The sequence below is a fragment of the Brienomyrus brachyistius genome, unplaced genomic scaffold (genome assembly GCF_023856365.1).
Source record: "Brienomyrus brachyistius isolate T26 unplaced genomic scaffold, BBRACH_0.4 scaffold171, whole genome shotgun sequence".
In the NCBI taxonomy this organism is placed as follows: Eukaryota; Metazoa; Chordata; class Actinopteri; order Osteoglossiformes; family Mormyridae; genus Brienomyrus; species Brienomyrus brachyistius.
The window spans coordinates 257,142-279,969 of record NW_026042446.1 but is presented as its reverse complement, the minus strand read 5'-3'; the positions used below and the strand labels follow the sequence as shown (position 1 = coordinate 279,969).

Here is a 22,828-nt window from a genome sequence, read left to right as displayed (position 1 = left end):
TATACCTTGACAAGTTTTCCTGAGATCAGATTAAAAAAATTCCAAAATATAGCAGCATATTGACGTGTATTCTCTGTATCTTAAAACGTGGCGGGTCGTCAGACTCGGATACACAGCTCTATGGTCCACACAGAGGAAACGAAGAACCTGCACTTTGCTAAGTCACGAAGTTATCTTTTGTCATGTGACTACGTTTACGTGCCTTGACGCAATTAAGATGTTTTCATGTGTTTTTAATGGCGCAGTTACAGAGCATAGCCATGTAAACGCATTAATGGGGGAATCTCATTTATAAAGGCTTCGTGTGACCGAAAAAGATGACAAACATTCATACTTACATTTGTAAGGAGATTTTGGGATTTATAAAGAAAAGGGTACGCTGGGAAAAGAACTCCTACGTTCTGCGAACGAGGCTGACGGGGATGCTGTTTCGACAGAATCCTGTAGAGGGCACTGTGCACGCTAAATTGAAGGCTCCAGGAATGTTTTCTGCTTTTCATTTTACTAAGAGAATAATAATGATTCAAATGTTTTTGGTCACACGGCCATTGGCTCTGAAATTAAACTGTCCTTTTAAATAAAACTGTTTACATTTGCAAACTGTATTGTATGCTGTGTTTGAATGTTCCGATATCGTTATTAGATATTTCACTGCATGTTTTTCAACAAAATGCCCTCTGAAATTGGTACTCTGTCACTAAGACGTACTGTACAAACAATGCATTTTCTGCCCAGGGTAAAGGCTTCTTATTCAGTTTCCCTACAGGGGATAGCTGGGGTCCGTGGGATGTTTGGAAGTTAGTGTCAGGGCATTCTGGTAGAATGTGACCTTTGGCAACAATGGGCTGGACAGCTCTGTGCTCATCTTGTCTCATCTGGGACTCCCACCATCACTGCCACTGAGCATCTCCTCTACAGGCAAACACTGAAGTGCCACCAAGACCAGCAGGTGGCTCTGGGATGCAACCACTTCTGAGGCCAGATGAGGGAGCCACTAATGATGGCTTGAAGAGATATCAGTGTTAGCATGTTCCCCTAATTTCCTGTTTATGATGTAACGCCATCCGACCTCACCGTGGCGTGATGAATGTGTGATATTGTAGGTACGCTGACAGATACAATTAGACGGTTGTATTGTCTGGCACTGTCATGGCTGCAACGCTGAAATAATATAACTAGCCAGAGAGCACACATGCATTGGCACTATATCTCCGCGATGCTTGAAAACCCATCAGCAAACATCTCTGTGTTGCAGAAACATCGCCACCGATCATTTGATTCCATATTCCCCCGATGTTGGCGCGATGTTAAAGTGATCAATATGCAACCTTTAGCCCACTCTTATCTTCCTTTATCAGGCTATATATATACATATATATATATATATATATACAGGTTAGGTCAAGCTGGGGGAGCATGCGCTGATGCTGCCCCTTGCCGCACCCACCACACGTCGAAACTCCTCGCAGACTCATGGCCCAGTCCCACCCTCGTTATAAGTACTTTTATATGCAGTAATTGATAACTAGTAATTTCCAGTAACCTGCACAACGCTGCTGGCTAGTAACGTTGCCACCGTTGGCTGAATCCGCAATAGTTGTGGTGCTATGATGTTAGATTGTTACAGGGACTGTGATAAATGCAAATGCAGACCCCTCTATTATGGTTGCGTTAAAAAGGTAAACATTTTACTCAGATTTCATGCATTTGGTGGTGTGCTTTTTATACCATGACAAGTTTTCCTAAAATCAGATTTAAATAATTGCAGGCTTTTCGATCCTGAACACAGCTATTCCCAAATCAGGAAGTAATGTTCTGAGTCGGGATGCTCTCCACAGCGCCGTAGTAGAAAGTCCAGTGTTGAGACCAGCATTATAAGCGGTGGTCTGGGCGTTCACTGCAGCGCGGATCAATCTGTCAACCCACGGTTCCTGATTGGGGAAGAGTGTGAACCATCAGTGTAAAAATCCATAACATGCAGCTTGATTATGGCAGAGGACATTGTGCCCAAATATTAAGGGAGGGAGTATTTAGAGATGACAATGATTATCTTCCCAGTGATGATTTGTGGCTTATCCGCTCTTTCAGAGTGCCAAGAGTGATTCTGGTAGAACTGAACGATGAATTTGTCGCGGAACATACCGAAAGGAACTGGCAGACAGATCAGGGATATCCCAGCCCATTTTGAGTTCCATTATTCCTCAAGTTGTGCCTGGTTTTAACCAACTGTCAAGATAATATTTTAAGTTTCCCTAGTGTGGATGTAGTTCAACGTATTTAGAATACATGTGTAATTGCTTCTGAGCATTTTCTGATTTGTATTTTAGTGGGCGGGAAAAAAAAATGTCAGAAAATACTTTGAGAGATCTTACTGTATGTGTCTGACGCATTTGAAAGTATTAACAAAAATGTGTAGTTTTATTTATTAGTTTGCTTTCTGTCATTTTAAGGACCTTTATCACTAGGCTTACAGACATTTTAATATAGCCCATCACTGCCTGTGGCAAGATGCAAGTAAGTCACGTGACACACCCTGTTGGGCCCAGCTTGCTCACCGCGAACATTGTTTTCCCATGACTAGTAAACCAAGGGGAGAAGCTGCGTTGGTGCCTGGTGCAAATTGACAAAGTATGCAGGAAAGTACGCTATCAAATATTCCTCACTGAATGTCATTATAGGCGGGAAAAATAAAGCAATTAGCAAGCAGCAGTGCTGTACTCTACAACTTGTGGATTAATTTGCCAGCCTGCTAGTGACATTCTAGTTAACTTCACAGGCATGACCAGGCAGTGGCGTATCGTGGTTTGTCACATATGCAGGATTCATTACAAGTGGAGAAGTCAGCTGTGTTAAAAATCAGCTAAACTGAAATGGAAGGCTTGTAGTATAAGGGAGAAGGTGAAGGAGAATGTCTTTTATGTGTTTTAAGTTGATTAAGTTTACATATGGTAAAGGTTCATTGTCTCTTCAAATGAGTGCTTGCAAATTTAAGGATCTAGGAAATTAGCTTAGTCTACTGTTGCAATAATACACAGCTGCAGACTCTTAATGCCACTCTCTGGCTCCTTCCGGTTGGTGGACGCATGTGCAGAAAACAAAGAAACAACAACTTTTTTGCTGTTTCACAAGCTTTCAAAGTAGAGTTCCATGGCACCTTTAAACTTAAAGGCCTGTATTTGCAGTAGAATGGTCATGCAATTTGGATTTAACACCAAAAAAATGTCCCTGTGCGTGCAGCATTTAATGAATTACCCCTCTATACTTTTTGCACTGCACTTGAGATCTGAAGAGTCCTTTAATTCAATAGCAAGACCACTACAATTCTCTACATGTACATCAGTTTAACCAATCATTATTTAAACTAATCAAATTTTGTGTCAAACTTCACAATATTTTAAATAACCTCACAGACACAAACCATACGCAAAATAATCCATATTTATTTAATAGAAAAACAAGAATAAGAAGTCTTATCTTAACCTATTCTTATCTTATCCTATGTAATCTTATGTCATACTATCTTACTTTAATCTTAACTTATCCTATCTTAGTCTTATCTTATTCTATGTTATCTTACATTATATACAACCTTATCTTAACTTATTCTTAGTCTTATCCTATGTAATCTTATATCATACAATCTTAGGATTAGTTAAGATAAGGTTAAACTACCTTAATCTTATATTATCCTAAGTACTTGTGAGATGTCTCACCTAATTATTTACAGGTTCTATGAAAAACTATTTACATCACACTGATAGCCCATCTCCACAGCCATCTCCAGGACCCCGGGGATGGCACTTAGCTGATCCAGCGCCTCATCATCAAATATCAGCTCAGCTTGGGCACCCTCATTATCACCATATGAGTAGTGATTCTCTGAATTTTGATTCTTCCCCTGCTTGCAGATGTAAACTGCATGTTGAAAATCATTCCAAAACTGATTACACCAGTAATGAGCAAGGCACTTGGCATCATAGGTCATTTTAGAATAGTTGCATAGATAAAAGTTATGCATCTTATTGAATCTTTCCATTTTCTCAAAAACAACAGAAGGGGAAATAAGTAGGGGTGTCGGACCCGTAACCAGCTCAGATGAGGGGGCTGCAGCTTGCGCTGGAACCTGATACAGAGGGGTGGGATGAACTGTGGCTGGAGGTGAAGATGGGTGTGGAGATGGGCTTACAGGTGAGACTACACATGGTGACGGAGGAGGAGAGTCTGTAAAAAAAGATGGGGATGGAGAGGAGGCAAAAGAGGATGGGACTGGTGATGGAAATAAGAAGGAAGTGGAGGAGAAGGCTGGTGAGCAGGGCTCAGGCTCTGACATTGATGGAGTGCGACACAGGATGGTAGCAACCTCGTCGTCACTCTGGGTGAGATCCACACACGGGATCTTGTCACCCACCTGGATTGAATCAAAGGGGTTACTGAAGGTTAGCAGGTTCTGCAAATTTTTTGTAAATGGCCCCTTCTGTTTTTTACACTTCTTTCTACGGCCTGACCGGCCTCCCGCCGTATTTCTACGGCGTCTTCTGCCCTGCTGAGCCCTGCTGGTCGCCAACGGGATGGGAGCAGATCCAGATATGGTTTGGGAGCTGGGTGCCGGTGGCCCAGTGCGGCATTTCTTCTGACGGCCTCCACTGCTGGTACTGGTTCGTCCTTTTGGATTATAAAGATAGGGGACACACATTTAATTAAAGTGAATCCTTATGTCACTCTACAAGAAAAGTACATCACATACATCACAGATATCGCACTTGGCAGTCAGTATTGCACATTGAGAGAAATTCTGCCATCTTATCGGATATAGGAAACACATGCTTGGGAGACTTATGCGCTGGTCTTGAATTGGGCTGCCTGCATTTCAGCAGGGGAACTTGACCTATAAAAACACACCATGTAGTGCACAGATTCCCTGATATGCAGAACAACAGCGAAAAACAACACTGGAAAGGTTCATGTGCACCAAATTTACAGATGTAGCCGCTTGAATTTTCCCCTGTTTCCATGATGGGGCCTTGGCTGGTCCTTGGCTGGTCCATGACAGGTCCCTGCTGGGCCTTGGGTGGCACCTTGGCTATAATGAGATCCCCCACGATGATGTGTGTAAAGTACTTGCAATGATTTATCCATCCACCAGGGAGAGCAGTGATTATGGAAGCAGAAATGACTTACCTGAAATCAGGTATTGTAACTCCACTGCAGAAAATGAAAATCTAAGGAAGTATAATTTTCTTATATTTAGACAAAATTCCAATTTCATTAATAAACTGACTACACTGCAATAGATGGCCTGAGAAATGTAAGAAATTGTTTCTGTTGTGAGGCAAAGATGGCCTAAAACTAGCAAAATGTGTTTTAGTCAGTTTATTGATGAAATTAGAATTTTGTATTTTACTTCACCTTTTGGAGATAAGGCGGACCCAAGATGTGTGCAATACAATAATTACAGGCCTAAACAAAGTAATACGGTTGCTTGTGGAGAATAAAGGTGGACAGAGTGGAAAATGAAAAATAAAAATGCTTATGGTTCTGTACTGTGCTTGAATAAAACGGACGCATTCCTTAGTCTGTTCTGTCTTTCCTTCTGGCTAACAGTCTGAAAGGCTGCTGATGGCTGCACATTCACAGGAGGGCTGGGGGCAGTCACGATGACGTGTGAATCTGTCATAAACTTCTCTGCTTGGCCACAATGAAAAGAGATATGTTTGCAGGGGATCAAGGTGAGGTTGTTTTCTTAACCTAAGAACACTGAACCAACGGTCAAGCATGGTGGTGGTAGTATCATGCTGTTTTGCTGACAGTACTGTACATGAGAACATTGCAGAAAGACAATGGGATAATGAAGTAGCACTAGATAGATAGACTGGGATTTTTTGTCATAGTACCAGACACAAAAAGAGGAACATAAAAGAAACATAGCATAACAAGTATTTACTGTAACCCTATGGAGTCTGAGGCCTCTCACCCACTTTCAAAGTAGTCTGACAGGCCTTGACATTTTACTGTTTTTCTGAATTGCTAAAACACATGTCCTAAAATCTCTCATCTCCTGTAATCAAACCACTAAGCACAAACTCTAAAATTCAAGCTAAACTCACAAAACCTTACGCTTGTCTTGCAAAATCAAACAATCTTCTCAAAACTATATTATCTTTGCTCAAAAGCAAACACTGTTTTCAGACCATGCATCTCGTCAGTTGGGTAAAGGTACACTACTGAACAGTCATAGCACTCTACAGCAAAAAATGAAAACAGTACCAATCAAAACTGTTGTTGACATGTAAATGAGAAACCGTAAGACTATAATAATAGTTAAAAAAAATTATGGTCGTCTACCATATGACTGATAATTAATATGTAACGTTTGCCATACTCAGTACTCCAGAAAAGTGACTGTAAAGAACAACGCCAAAAAGTAAACAAACGAGAGGCATATTACAGTAAAATGTTGTGCAACTGCCAAGCCAGAGTCACAGAAGAATATTCATCCTGCCTCATCGCCATGTCTCAGGGCTGGGTCTAGCGATGCTATCCCTTGTTGAGTGATGCAGAAAGAATCCTCTGTGTGACCCATTTGTACCTTGACTTCAAAATGCAACTCCTATCCTTCTATGGCACGTATTCTATGTTCTAGTCACTCTTTGGCTTCCTCAAATGTTTAGAAATGTGTGTGAATAGTTTTGAGTCATTGTGTTCAAATGACTACTGTGTGCTGGCTGCGCTTAACTTCTGTGGCCTGTGTTTTCTATTTTGCATCAAAGTTCACCATAGCGCAAAATGTGTTTTGATGAATGGGAATGTGTTTTGAGTTTTGCAAAAAGGATGACTGAGATCTGCAAATTGTGTCTAACTAGGTGACCATGGTTTAAAGTTTTGCCAAAGAAGTAACTGATTCAATAAATGACTTTTGGCAATCGGCAGTTTTGTTCCCAAAACGATTTCTAATATTTCAGCAATTCAGAAAAACTGTTAAATATTTCACCTGTCTAAAAAACATTTATCCCAAAGTGCTACGAATGCTTTTATTCAGCACAAACTCAGCACCAATAATCTGTCAACATTTAGAATGTGATTATTCTATATATATATTTTTTTTTTGTTAAAATCTACTTTAAACATACACTTTTCAAAAACTTATTTTCAGTGGTGCTGACAAATTGTAAAAAATCACATTATAAATATTTCTAGCCTAAGCTTGAGTTCTGAAGCTTACAGACATAGGGGATGGCTACACAAAGGTGAATGAGACATTCAGAAAATTGTATGAGGTTTGATTACTAAAGTGTTACAACTTTGAAGTGACTTTGGAGTCACCAGACCTTTGCATACTGTCAATGGCCCATCAGTCTGGACTGTCTGTCACTGCTCTTCACACCAATCAGTTTGGAAAGGCAGTGTGAATTTTACAGGTTTTTTTTTTCATTTGCTAAGACAAATACTGCAATACTGAAGTTGCTTTCTCAAAACTCTTCATGCAGTCACCACAACATTTACTTATGTGGGCTAAACTGTTTAGCATTTCACTTTGCTTTCATACAAAATGCAATCAATGACTAAATGCTTCAAAAGCCATGGATTCCTGTCTCACTCACAATATTACATTTTCAGAGGCCAATTTGCACATACCTACATACTGACCCAAAAACTGCTAATAAGACAGTCAAAACTGAAACATGTCATTTTGCTAAATCACTATCAAGACCCTTTCTAAAACAGATTGTAAAAAACACATAATACAAAGAAATTATGTCAGTTGACACAAGATCAAACAATGAATGTTGGATGCCAGGATATTCCTCCAGAGCAATGCCAAGGATGGATCAGGCATGTGGAGATGCTACCCTAGATACTACCCTGTCTTAGCAATTGAAAACAACTGTAAGAAAAGACACAATACTAGCCTTTTTACAGTTTATAACATGCAACGGATTAAACGTCGATGAATAAAATGTGCAATCACATTATTCCAGGAACAATGCAAAACAATAAATGAATATTAGAACAACAAATTGTCACTCCTGATCAGGATGCCAAGCTTCAAAACAGTTCCTGTCTCGTTACTGTATGACATCATAGCGCTGGATTAGTATGTACCGGCATGCTCGCTATCCAAGTACCTAGCCCTGTTTGTCTCCGGTGTTGTAAAAACTTTGGCTGTAGCTTCAGTTTACTTTAAAGTATCAATTATGCCAGAAGCTTGCTAATGGCTACCAAAAGATTCTCGTTGATACTTGTTGTACTTGTGTATGAACTTGTGACCACAACTAAAATGTGTTTTTGTAAAGAAAGCGCCATCTCATGGCAACACCCTGCAAGTGAATAAATGAGCGCGTTCAGACGAGAATTTAGGCACACCCCCAGAAGGAGGGGGGTTACTCCCGTTGGCTGGCTTTTGCCAATGTGGGACATGTTCACCTGTTACCTTACCATTTGACGTCGCTTTCCTGTTATGTTCAAACACATCACAGCCACAGATTTTACGGATTTCATTGTGCAGTACAGCAGACATGCTGAAAAGAGCCCCGTATTTTTACTGCTTCATGGTAACAAATCACCGTTGGGCTAAAGGTGAACCATTTTATTATTTAGTATCCTAAGACACGTAGTTCCAAAATAAGATAGTTATCACAGACTGCAAGATTCAACAAGACCAGCCAAGCCTGTTCTGACTTTCATTCTTCGAGTGCTGAGATATTCTAGGCATCATTTTGCCGTTCTTACCATGGCTGACTGAACCGGGGATGTCTTCCGGAGCAATCCGGACACTGACGGCGTCATTTGGCAGGAGCCAGTCGATTCTCCGCAGGTAGATGAAGGCAGACATCTTTCGCGTCTTGTCTTTTGCTGGGAAAGTGCAAATCTGAGCTGCTTTGAATGTTTGAATCAAAACTCGAAACGGAATTAGAATTGTTATGATGCGGTTGCTAAGATATGGTGGTCGATTAGTGTCAGCGCGCGGCAAAGTCTTCAAGCACTTTAATCAAATGACCAGACACACGATATATATTGACAAAAGCGCGGAAAGATAATAGAAGCACCGTAAATTTAGAAGACACGCCTAAAAACAGAAAATGTTATAAATAAAATGTATTGAAGTATTTAAATAGAATTCCTTCCTGGCAGCAAGTAACGCGAGAGCTGCAGACGTGACGTTCCACAGACTCCCAGAATTCACAGCGATCGTTAAGCGACCCATTCAATCAGAATAGAAGGAAATGGCGAGGAGACGTTCTTATCTCACACTGGTTTTTATTTACAACTGAATGTTTAGCACACTTGGAAAATTCTGTAATCCATCTTCAGCCATTTCACTCTTCCACTGTAGCAACGCAAAGTGAAGAATTCTGAACAATGATGGCGGCACATTCGCAGCTGCTCCGAACTCTCCAGTGTTCCTCTGACTGTGTTTTATTGGTTTATTTGCTTCCGGTACCAGTATTTTACGCATCCTTGTTCTTCTTTACTGTTGGTGTATGTTTCTTTGATTTTATATTGTATTTTACTTGTACTTTTATCCTTAACATGGCGTCGACAGCCTTGCTCCAAAGACATCTCATTGTATTTGCACAGTGACAGTAACGCTATCTTATCTTGCGAGAGGAAGTAGCATAAGGCTGTACTGCTAACGTTAGCATTAGCAAGCCTAGCAGTGTTGGTAGTAAGGCGTTACTATAATCCCACTACTCTTGTCTGTAAGGAGTAATGTAACTAATTGCCATTAAAAAACACGGAAGGTGCTGAAATTTAAATGCACTCTTTACCTTTGTCTTGCGTGAAAATATTAATGGATAAAGGCAGCATGTTCCCTTAATTTCCCGTTTATGATGTAACGCCACCCGACCTCACCATGGCGCAATGAATGGGTGGTATTGTAGGTACGCTGATAGATACAATTAGACGGTTGTATTGTCTGGCACTGTCATAGCTGCAACACTGAAATAATATAACTAGCCAGAGAGCACACATGCATTGGCACTATGTCTCCGCGATGCTTGAAAACCCATCAGCAAACATCTCTGTGTTGCAGAAACATCGCCACCGACCATTTGCACCCACCACACGTCGAAACTCCTGGCAGACACATGGTCCAATCCCACCCGTATTAAAAGTACATTTATATGCGGTAATTGATGAGTAGTAATTTCCAGTAACCTGCACAACACTGCTGACTAGTGACGTTGCCGCCGTTGGCTGAATCCGCAGTAGTTATGGTGCTATGATGTTAGATTGTTACAGGGACTGTGATAAATGCAGACCCCTCTATTATGGTTGCGTTAAAAAAAAAAAAAGCAAACATTTGTACTCAGATTTCATGGCGGTGTGCTTTTTATACCTTGACAAGTTTTCCTGAGATCAGATTAAAAAAATTCCAAAATATAGCAGCATATTGACGTGTATTCTCTGTATCTTAAAACGTGGCGGGTCGTCAGACTCGGATACACAGCTCTATGGTCCACACAGAGGAAACGAAGAACCTGCACTTTGCTAAGTCACGAAGTTATCTTTTGTCATGTGACTACGTTTACGTGCCTTGACGCAATTAAGATGTTTTCATGTGTTTTTAATGGCGCAGTTACAGAGCATAGCCATGTAAACGCATTAATGGGGGAATCTCATTTATAAAGGCTTCGTGTGACCGAAAAAGATGACAAACATTCATACTTACATTTGTAAGGAGATTTTGGGATTTATAAAGAAAAGGGTACGCTGGGAAAAGAACTCCTACGTTCTGCGAACGAGGCTGACGGGGATGCTGTTTCGACAGAATCCTGTAGAGGGCACTGTGCACGCTAAATTGAAGGCTCCAGGAATGTTTTCTGCTTTTCATTTTACTAAGAGAATAATAATGATTCAAATGTTTTTGGTCACACGGCCATTGGCTCTGAAATTAAACTGTCCTTTTAAATAAAACTGTTTACATTTGCAAACTGTATTGTATGCTGTGTTTGAATGTTCCGATATCGTTATTAGATATTTCACTGCATGTTTTTCAACAAAATGCCCTCTGAAATTGGTACTCTGTCACTAAGACGTACTGTACAAACAATGCATTTTCTGCCCAGGGTAAAGGCTTCTTATTCAGTTTCCCTACAGGGGATGGCTGGGGTCCGTGGGATGTTTGGAAGTTAGTGTCAGGGCATTCTGGTAGAATGTGACCTTTGGCAACAATGGGCTGGACAGCTCTGTGCTCATCTTGTCTCATCTGGGACTCCCACCATCACTGCCACTGAGCATCTCCTCTACAGGCAAACACTGAAGTGCCACCAAGACCAGCAGGTGGCTCTGGGATGCAACCACTTCTGAGGCCAGATGAGGGAGCCACTAATGATGGCTTGAAGAGATATCAGTGTTAGCATGTTCCCCTAATTTCCTGTTTATGATGTAACGCCATCCGACCTCACCGTGGCGTGATGAATGTGTGATATTGTAGGTACGCTGACAGATACAATTAGACGGTTGTATTGTCTGGCACTGTCATGGCTGCAACGCTGAAATAATATAACTAGCCAGAGAGCACACATGCATTGGCACTATATCTCCGCGATGCTTGAAAACCCATCAGCAAACATCTCTGTGTTGCAGAAACATCGCCACCGATCATTTGATTCCATATTCCCCCGATGTTGGCGCGATGTTAAAGTGATCAATATGCAACCTTTAGCCCACTCTTATCTTCCTTTATCAGGCTATATATATACATATATATATATATATACAGGTTAGGTCAAGCTGGGGGAGCATGCGCTGATGCTGCCCCTTGCCGCACCCACCACACGTCGAAACTCCTCGCAGACTCATGGCCCAGTCCCACCCTCGTTATAAGTACTTTTATATGCAGTAATTGATAACTAGTAATTTCCAGTAACCTGCACAACGCTGCTGGCTAGTAACGTTGCCACCGTTGGCTGAATCCGCAATAGTTGTGGTGCTATGATGTTAGATTGTTACAGGGACTGTGATAAATGCAAATGCAGACCCCTCTATTATGGTTGCGTTAAAAAGGTAAACATTTTACTCAGATTTCATGCATTTGGTGGTGTGCTTTTTATACCATGACAAGTTTTCCTAAAATCAGATTTAAATAATTGCAGGCTTTTCGATCCTGAACACAGCTATTCCCAAATCAGGAAGTAATGTTCTGAGTCGGGATGCTCTCCACAGCGCCGTAGTAGAAAGTCCAGTGTTGAGACCAGCATTATAAGCGGTGGTCTGGGCGTTCACTGCAGCGCGGATCAATCTGTCAACCCACGGTTCCTGATTGGGGAAGAGTGTGAACCATCAGTGTAAAAATCCATAACATGCAGCTTGATTATGGCAGAGGACATTGTGCCCAAATATTAAGGGAGGGAGTATTTAGAGATGACAATGATTATCTTCCCAGTGATGATTTGTGGCTTATCCGCTCTTTCAGAGTGCCAAGAGTGATTCTGGTAGAACTGAACGATGAATTTGTCGCGGAACATACCGAAAGGAACTGGCAGACAGATCAGGGATATCCCAGCCCATTTTGAGTTCCATTATTCCTCAAGTTGTGCCTGGTTTTAACCAACTGTCAAGATAATATTTTAAGTTTCCCTAGTGTGGATGTAGTTCAACATATTTAGAATACATGTGTAATTGCTTCTGAGCATTTTCTGATTTGTATTTTAGTGGGCGGGAAAAAAAAATGTCAGAAAATACTTTGAGAGATCTTACTGTATGTGTCTGACGCATTTGAAAGTATTAACAAAAATGTGTAGTTTTATTTATTAGTTTGCTTTCTGTCATTTTAAGGACCTTTATCACTAGGCTTACAGACATTTTAATATAGCCCATCACTGCCTGTGGCAAGATGCAAGTAAGTCACGTGACACACCCTGTTGGGCCCAGCTTGCTCACCGCGAACATTGTTTTCCCATGACTAGTAAACCAAGGGGAGAAGCTGCGTTGGTGCCTGGTGCAAATTGACAAAGTATGCAGGAAAGTACGCTATCAAATATTCCTCACTGAATGTCATTATAGGCGGGAAAAATAAAGCAATTAGCAAGCAGCAGTGCTGTACTCTACAACTTGTGGATTAATTTGCCAGCCTGCTAGTGACATTCTAGTTAACTTCACAGGCATGACCAGGCAGTGGCGTATCGTGGTTTGTCACATATGCAGGATTCATTACAAGTGGAGAAGTCAGCTGTGTTAAAAATCAGCTAAACTGAAATGGAAGGCTTGTAGTATAAGGGAGAAGGTGAAGGAGAATGTCTTTTATGTGTTTTAAGTTGATTAAGTTTACATATGGTAAAGGTTCATTGTCTCTTCAAATGAGTGCTTGCAAATTTAAGGATCTAGGAAATTAGCTTAGTCTACTGTTGCAATAATACACAGCTGCAGACTCTTAATGCCACTCTCTGGCTCCTTCCGGTTGGTGGACGCATGTGCAGAAAACAAAGAAACAACAACTTTTTTGCTGTTTCACAAGCTTTCAAAGTAGAGTTCCATGGCACCTTTAAACTTAAAGGCCTGTATTTGCAGTAGAATGGTCATGCAATTTGGATTTAACACCAAAAAAATGTCCCTGTGCGTGCAGCATTTAATGAATTACCCCTCTATACTTTTTGCACTGCACTTGAGATCTGAAGAGTCCTTTAATTCAATAGCAAGACCACTACAATTCTCTACATGTACATCAGTTTAACCAATCATTATTTAAACTAATCAAATTTTGTGTCAAACTTCACAATATTTTAAATAACCTCACAGACACAAACCATACGCAAAATAATCCATATTTATTTAATAGAAAAACAAGAATAAGAAGTCTTATCTTAACCTATTCTTATCTTATCCTATGTAATCTTATGTCATACTATCTTACTTTAATCTTAACTTATCCTATCTTACTCTTTTCTTATTCTATGTTATCTTACATTATATACAACCTTATCTTAACCTATTCTTAGTCTTATCCTATGTAATCTTATATCATACAATCTTAGTTTAACCTTATCTTAACTAATCCTACCTTAATCTTATATTATCCTAAGTACTTGTGAGATGTCTCACCTAATTATTTACAGGTTCTATGAAAAACTATTTACATCACACTGATAGCCCATCTCCACAGCCATCTCCAGGACCCCGGGGATGGCACTTAGCTGATCCAGCGCCTCATCATCAAATATCAGCTCAGCTTGGGCACCCTCATTATCACCATATGAGTAGTGATTCTCTGAATTTTGATTCTTCCCCTGCTTGCAGATGTAAACTGCATGTTGAAAATCATTCCAAAACTGATTACACCAGTAATGAGCAAGGCACTTGGCATCATAGGTCATTTTAGAATAGTTGCATAGATAAAAGTTATGCATCTTATTGAATCTTTCCATTTTCTCAAAAACAACAGAAGGGGAAATAAGTAGGGGTGTCGGACCCGTAACCAGCTCAGATGAGGGGGCTGCAGCTTGCGCTGGAACCTGATACAGAGGGGTGGGATGAACTGTGGCTGGAGGTGAAGATGGGTGTGGAGATGGGCTTACAGGTGAGACTACACATGGTGACGGAGGAGGAGAGTCTGTAAAAAAAGATGGGGATGGAGAGGAGGCAAAAGAGGATGGGACTGGTGATGGAAATAAGAAGGAAGTGGAGGAGAAGGCTGGTGAGCAGGGCTCAGGCTCTGACATTGATGGAGTGCGACACAGGATGGTAGCAACCTCGTCGTCACTCTGGGTGAGATCCACACACGGGATCTTGTCACCCACCTGGATTGAATCAAAGGGGTTACTGAAGGTTAGCAGGTTCTGCAAATTTTTTGTAAATGGCCCCTTCTGTTTTTTACACTTCTTTCTACGGCCTGACCGGCCTCCCGCCGTATTTCTACGGCGTCTTCTGCCCTGCTGAGCCCTGCTGGTCGCCAACGGGATGGGAGCAGATCCAGATATGGTTTGGGAGCTGGGTGCCGGTGGCCCAGTGCGGCATTTCTTCTGACGGCCTCCACTGCTGGTACTGGTTCGTCCTTTTGGATTATAAAGATAGGGGACACACATTTAATTAAAGTGAATCCTTATGTCACTCTACAAGAAAAGTACATCACATACATCACAGATATCGCACTTGGCAGTCAGTATTGCACATTGAGAGAAATTCTGCCATCTTATCGGATATAGGAAACACATGCTTGGGAGACTTATGCGCTGGTCTTGAATTGGGCTGCCTGCATTTCAGCAGGGGAACTTGACCTATAAAAACACACCATGTAGTGCACAGATTCCCTGATATGCAGAACAACAGCGAAAAACAACACTGGAAAGGTTCATGTGCACCAAATTTACAGATGTAGCCGCTTGAATTTTCCCCTGTTTCCATGATGGGGCCTTGGCTGGTCCTTGGCTGGTCCATGACAGGTCCCTGCTGGGCCTTGGGTGGCACCTTGGCTATAATGAGATCCCCCACGATGATGTGTGTAAAGTACTTGCAATGATTTATCCATCCACCAGGGAGAGCAGTGATTATGGAAGCAGAAATGACTTACCTGAAATCAGGTATTGTAACTCCACTGCAGAAAATGAAAATCTAAGGAAGTATAATTTTCTTATATTTAGACAAAATTCCAATTTCATTAATAAACTGACTACACTGCAATAGATGGCCTGAGAAATGTAAGAAATTGTTTCTGTTGTGAGGCAAAGATGGCCTAAAACTAGCAAAATGTGTTTTAGTCAGTTTATTGATGAAATTAGAATTTTGTATTTTACTTCACCTTTTGGAGATAAGGCGGACCCAAGATGTGTGCAATACAATAATTACAGGCCTAAACAAAGTAATACGGTTGCTTGTGGAGAATAAAGGTGGACAGAGTGGAAAATGAAAAATAAAAATGCTTATGGTTCTGTACTGTGCTTGAATAAAACGGACGCATTCCTTAGTCTGTTCTGTCTTTCCTTCTGGCTAACAGTCTGAAAGGCTGCTGATGGCTGCACATTCACAGGAGGGCTGGGGGCAGTCACGATGACGTGTGAATCTGTCATAAACTTCTCTGCTTGGCCACAATGAAAAGAGATATGTTTGCAGGGGATCAAGGTGAGGTTGTTTTCTTAACCTAAGAACACTGAACCAACGGTCAAGCATGGTGGTGGTAGTATCATGCTGTTTTGCTGACAGTACTGTACATGAGAACATTGCAGAAAGACAATGGGATAATGAAGTAGCACTAGATAGATAGACTGGGATTTTTTGTCATAGTACCAGACACAAAAAGAGGAACATAAAAGAAACATAGCATAACAAGTATTTACTGTAACCCTATGGAGTCTGAGGCCTCTCACCCACTTTCAAAGTAGTCTGACAGGCCTTGACATTTTACTGTTTTTCTGAATTGCTAAAACACATGTCCTAAAATCTCTCATCTCCTGTAATCAAACCACTAAGCACAAACTCTAAAATTCAAGCTAAACTCACAAAACCTTACGCTTGTCTTGCAAAATCAAACAATCTTCTCAAAACTATATTATCTTTGCTCAAAAGCAAACACTGTTTTCAGACCATGCATCTCGTCAGTTGGGTAAAGGTACACTACTGAACAGTCATAGCACTCTACAGCAAAAAATGAAAACAGTACCAATCAAAACTGTTGTTGACATGTAAATGAGAAACCGTAAGACTATAATAATAGTTAAAAAAAATTATGGTCGTCTACCATATGACTGATAATTAATATGTAACGTTTGCCATACTCAGTACTCCAGAAAAGTGACTGTAAAGAACAACGCCAAAAAGTAAACAAACGAGAGGCATATTACAGTAAAATGTTGTGCAACTGCCAAGCCAGAGTCACAGAAGAATATTCATCCTGCCTCATCGCCATGTCTCAGGGCTGGGTCTAGCGATGCTATCCCTTGTTGAGTGATGCAGAAAGAATCCTCTGTGTGACCCATTTGTACCTTGACTTCAAAATGCAACTCCTATCCTTCTATGGCACGTATTCTATGTTCTAGTCACTCTTTGGCTTCCTCAAATGTTTAGAAATGTGTGTGAATAGTTTTGAGTCATTGTGTTCAAATGACTACTGTGTGCTGGCTGCGCTTCACTTCTGTGGCCTGTGTTTTCTATTTTGCATCAAAGTTCACCATAGCGCAAAATGTGTTTTGATGAATGGGAATGTGTTTTGAGTTTTGCAAAAAGGATGACTGAGATCTGCAAATTGTGTCTAACTAGGTGACCATGGTTTAAAGTTTTGCCAAAGAAGTAACTGATTCAATAAATGACTTTTGGCAATCGGCAGTTTTGTTCCCAAAACGATTTCTAATATTTCAGCAATTCAGAAAAACTGTTAAATATTTCACCTGTCTAAAAAACATTTATCCCAAAGTGCTACGAATGCTTTTATTCAGCACAAACTCAGCACCAATAATCTGTCAACATTTAGAATGTGATTATTCTATATATATTTTTTTTTTTTTGTTAAAATCTACTTTAAACATACACTTTTCAAAAACTTATTTTCAGTGGTGCTGACAAATTGTAAAAAATCACATTATAAATATTTCTAGCCTAAGCTTGAGTTCTGAAGCTTACAGACATAGGGGATGGCTACACAAAGGTGAATGAGACATTCAGAAAATTGTATGAGGTTTGATTACTAAAGTGTTACAACTTTGAAGTGACTTTGGAGTCACCAGACCTTTGCATACTGTCAATGGCCCATCAGTCTGGACTGTCTGTCACTGCTCTTCACACCAATCAGTTTGGAAAGGCAGTGTGAATTTTACAGGTTTTTTTTTCATTTGCTAAGACAAATACTGCAATACTGAAGTTGCTTTCTCAAAACTCTTCATGCAGTCACCACAACATTTACTTATGTGGGCTAAACTGTTTAGCATTTCACTTTGCTTTCATACAAAATGCAATCAATGACTAAATGCTTCAAAAGCCATGGATTCCTGTCTCACTCACAATATTACATTTTCAGAGGCCAATTTGCACATACCTACATACTGACCCAAAAACTGCTAATAAGACAGTCAAAACTGAAACATGTCATTTTGCTAAATCACTATCAAGACCCTTTCTAAAACAGATTGTAAAAAACACATAATACAAAGAAATTATGTCAGTTGACACAAGATCAAACAATGAATGTTGGATGCCAGGATATTCCTCCAGAGCAATGCCAAGGATGGATCAGGCATGTGGAGATGCTACCCTAGATACTACCCTGTCTTAGCAATTGAAAACAACTGTAAGAAAAGACACAATACTAGCCTTTTTACAGTTTATAACATGCAACGGATTAAACGTCGATGAATAAAATGTGCAATCACATTATTCCAGGAACAATGCAAAACAATAAATGAATATTAGAACAACAAATTGTCACTCCTGATCAGGATGCCAAGCTTCAAAACAGTTCCTGTCTCGTTACTGTATGACATCATAGCGCTGGATTAGTATGTACCGGCATGCTCGCTATCCAAGTACCTAGCCCTGTTTGTCTCCGGTGTTGTAAAAACTTTGGCTGTAGCTTCAGTTTACTTTAAAGTATCAATTATGCCAGAAGCTTGCTAATGGCTACCAAAAGATTCTCGTTGATACTTGTTGTACTTGTGTATGAACTTGTGACCACAACTAAAATGTGTTTTTGTAAAGAAAGCGCCATCTCATGGCAACACCCTGCAAGTGAATAAATGAGCGCGTTCAGACGAGAATTTAGGCACACCCCCAGAAGGAGGGGGGTTACTCCCGTTGGCTGGCTTTTGCCAATGTGGGACATGTTCACCTGTTACCTTACCATTTGACGTCGCTTTCCTGTTATGTTCAAACACATCACAGCCACAGATTTTACGGATTTCATTGTGCAGTACAGCAGACATGCTGAAAAGAGCCCCGTATTTTTACTGCTTCATGGTAACAAATCACCGTTGGGCTAAAGGTGAACCATTTTATTATTTAGTATCCTAAGACACGTAGTTCCAAAATAAGATAGTTATCACAGACTGCAAGATTCAACAAGACCAGCCAAGCCTGTTCTGACTTTCATTCTTCGAGTGCTGAGATATTCTAGGCATCATTTTGCCGTTCTTACCATGGCTGACTGAACCGGGGATGTCTTCCGGAGCAATCCGGACACTGACGGCGTCATTTGGCAGGAGCCAGTCGATTCTCCGCAGGTAGATGAAGGCAGACATCTTTCGCGTCTTGTCTTTTGCTGGGAAAGTGCAAATCTGAGCTGCTTTGAATGTTTGAATCAAAACTCGAAACGGAATTAGAATTGTTATGATGCGGTTGCTAAGATATGGTGGTCGATTAGTGTCAGCGCGTGGCAAAGTCTTCAAGCACTTTAATCAAATGACCAGACACACGATATATATTGACAAAAGCGCGGAAAGATAATAGAAGCACCGTAAATTTAGAAGACACGCCTAAAAACAGAAAATGTTATAAATAAAATGTATTGAAGTATTTAAATAGAATTCCTTCCTGGCAGCAAGTAACGCGAGAGCTGCAGACGTGACGTTCCACAGACTCCCAGAATTCACAGCGATCGTTAAGCGACCCATTCAATCAGAATAGAAGGAAATGGCGAGGAGACGTTCTTATCTCACACTGGTTTTTATTTACAACTGAATGTTTAGCACACTTGGAAAATTCTGTAATCCATCTTCAGCCATTTCACTCTTCCACTGTAGCAACGCAAAGTGAAGAATTCTGAACAATGATGGCGGCACATTCGCAGCTGCTCCGAACTCTCCAGTGTTCCTCTGACTGTGTTTTATTGGTTTATTTGCTTCCGGTACCAGTATTTTACGCATCCTTGTTCTTCTTTACTGTTGGTGTATGTTTCTTTGATTTTATATTGTATTTTACTTGTACTTTTATCCTTAACATGGCGTCGACAGCCTTGCTCCAAAGACATCTCATTGTATTTGCACAGTGACAGTAACGCTATCTTATCTTGCGAGAGGAAGTAGCATAAGGCTGTACTGCTAACGTTAGCATTAGCAAGCCTAGCAGTGTTGGTAGTAAGGCGTTACTATAATCCCACTACTCTTGTCTGTAAGGAGTAATGTAACTAATTGCCATTAAAAAACACGGAAGGTGCTGAAATTTAAATGCACTCTTTACCTTTGTCTTGCGTGAAAATATTAATGGATAAAGGCAGCATGTTCCCTTAATTTCCCGTTTATGATGTAACGCCACCCGACCTCACCATGGCGCAATGAATGGGTGGTATTGTAGGTACGCTGATAGATACAATTAGACGGTTGTATTGTCTGGCACTGTCATAGCTGCAACACTGAAATAATATAACTAGCCAGAGAGCACACATGCATTGGCACTATGTCTCCGCGATGCTTGAAAACCCATCAGCAAACATCTCTGTGTTGCAGAAACATCGCCACCGACCATTTGCACCCACCACACGTCGAAACTCCTGGCAGACACATGGTCCAATCCCACCCGTATTAAAAGTACATTTATATGCGGTAATTGATGAGTAGTAATTTCCAGTAACCTGCACAACACTGCTGACTAGTGACGTTGCCGCCGTTGGCTGAATCCGCAGTAGTTATGGTGCTATGATGTTAGATTGTTACAGGGACTGTGATAAATGCAGACCCCTCTATTATGGTTGCGTTAAAAAAAAAAAGCAAACATTTGTACTCAGATTTCATGGCGGTGTGCTTTTTATACCTTGACAAGTTTTCCTGAGATCAGATTAAAAAAATTCCAAAATATAGCAGCATATTGACGTGTATTCTCTGTATCTTAAAACGTGGCGGGTCGTCAGACTCGGATACACAGCTCTATGGTCCACACAGAGGAAACGAAGAACCTGCACTTTGCTAAGTCACGAAGTTATCTTTTGTCATGTGACTACGTTTACGTGCCTTGACGCAATTAAGATGTTTTCATGTGTTTTTAATGGCGCAGTTACAGAGCATAGCCATGTAAACGCATTAATGGGGGAATCTCATTTATAAAGGCTTCGTGTGACCGAAAAAGATGACAAACATTCATACTTACATTTGTAAGGAGATTTTGGGATTTATAAAGAAAAGGGTACGCTGGGAAAAGAACTCCTACGTTCTGCGAACGAGGCTGACGGGGATGCTGTTTCGACAGAATCCTGTAGAGGGCACTGTGCACGCTAAATTGAAGGCTCCAGGAATGTTTTCTGCTTTTCATTTTACTAAGAGAATAATAATGATTCAAATGTTTTTGGTCACACGGCCATTGGCTCTGAAATTAAACTGTCCTTTTAAATAAAACTGTTTACATTTGCAAACTGTATTGTATGCTGTGTTTGAATGTTCCGATATCGTTATTAGATATTTCACTGCATGTTTTTCAACAAAATGCCCTCTGAAATTGGTACTCTGTCACTAAGACGTACTGTACAAACAATGCATTTTCTGCCCAGGGTAAAGGCTTCTTATTCAGTTTCCCTACAGGGGATAGCTGGGGTCCGTGGGATGTTTGGAAGTTAGTGTCAGGGCATTCTGGTAGAATGTGACCTTTGGCAACAATGGGCTGGACAGCTCTGTGCTCATCTTGTCTCATCTGGGACTCCCACCATCACTGCCACTGAGCATCTCCTCTACAGGCAAACACTGAAGTGCCACCAAGACCAGCAGGTGGCTCTGGGATGCAACCACTTCTGAGGCCAGATGAGGGAGCCACTAATGATGGCTTGAAGAGATATCAGTGTTAGCATGTTCCCCTAATTTCCTGTTTATGATGTAACGCCATCCGACCTCACCGTGGCGTGATGAATGTGTGATATTGTAGGTACGCTGACAGATACAATTAGACGGTTGTATTGTCTGGCACTGTCATGGCTGCAACGCTGAAATAATATAACTAGCCAGAGAGCACACATGCATTGGCACTATATCTCCGCGATGCTTGAAAACCCATCAGCAAACATCTCTGTGTTGCAGAAACATCGCCACCGATCATTTGATTCCATATTCCCCCGATGTTGGCGCGATGTTAAAGTGATCAATATGCAACCTTTAGCCCACTCTTATCTTCCTTTATCAGGCTATATATATACATATATATATATATATACAGGTTAGGTCAAGCTGGGGGAGCATGCGCTGATGCTGCCCCTTGCCGCACCCACCACACGTCGAAACTCCTCGCAGACTCATGGCCCAGTCCCACCCTCGTTATAAGTACTTTTATATGCAGTAATTGATAACTAGTAATTTCCAGTAACCTGCACAACGCTGCTGGCTAGTAACGTTGCCACCGTTGGCTGAATCCGCAATAGTTGTGGTGCTATGATGTTAGATTGTTACAGGGACTGTGATAAATGCAAATGCAGACCCCTCTATTATGGTTGCGTTAAAAAGGTAAACATTTTACTCAGATTTCATGCATTTGGTGGTGTGCTTTTTATACCATGACAAGTTTTCCTAAAATCAGATTTAAATAATTGCAGGCTTTTCGATCCTGAACACAGCTATTCCCAAATCAGGAAGTAATGTTCTGAGTCGGGATGCTCTCCACAGCGCCGTAGTAGAAAGTCCAGTGTTGAGACCAGCATTATAAGCGGTGGTCTGGGCGTTCACTGCAGCGCGGATCAATCTGTCAACCCACGGTTCCTGATTGGGGAAGAGTGTGAACCATCAGTGTAAAAATCCATAACATGCAGCTTGATTATGGCAGAGGACATTGTGCCCAAATATTAAGGGAGGGAGTATTTAGAGATGACAATGATTATCTTCCCAGTGATGATTTGTGGCTTATCCGCTCTTTCAGAGTGCCAAGAGTGATTCTGGTAGAACCGAACGATGAATTTGTCGCGGAACATACCGAAAGGAACTGGCAGACAGATCAGGGA

At 41.0% G+C, this 22,828-nt stretch overlaps 1 long non-coding RNA gene across 4 annotated transcripts in view; it reads right to left on the bottom strand.

Annotated features, from left to right (window-relative positions):
- Positions 1-3,420: 3,420 nt before the first annotated feature.
- The window catches only part of LOC125728143 (uncharacterized), a 270,792-nt gene continuing 251,384 nt past the window's right edge, over positions 3,421-22,828 (bottom strand). For 3 of the 4 annotated variants that reach the window (XR_007388940.1, XR_007388939.1, XR_007388938.1), the window contains exon 2: positions 3,421-3,589. This is a non-coding gene — a long non-coding RNA (uncharacterized LOC125728143). Of the gene's footprint in view, positions 3,590-13,919; positions 13,969-22,828 lie in introns of those variants that run through there. The other variant, XR_007388941.1, reaches the window with a different exon arrangement.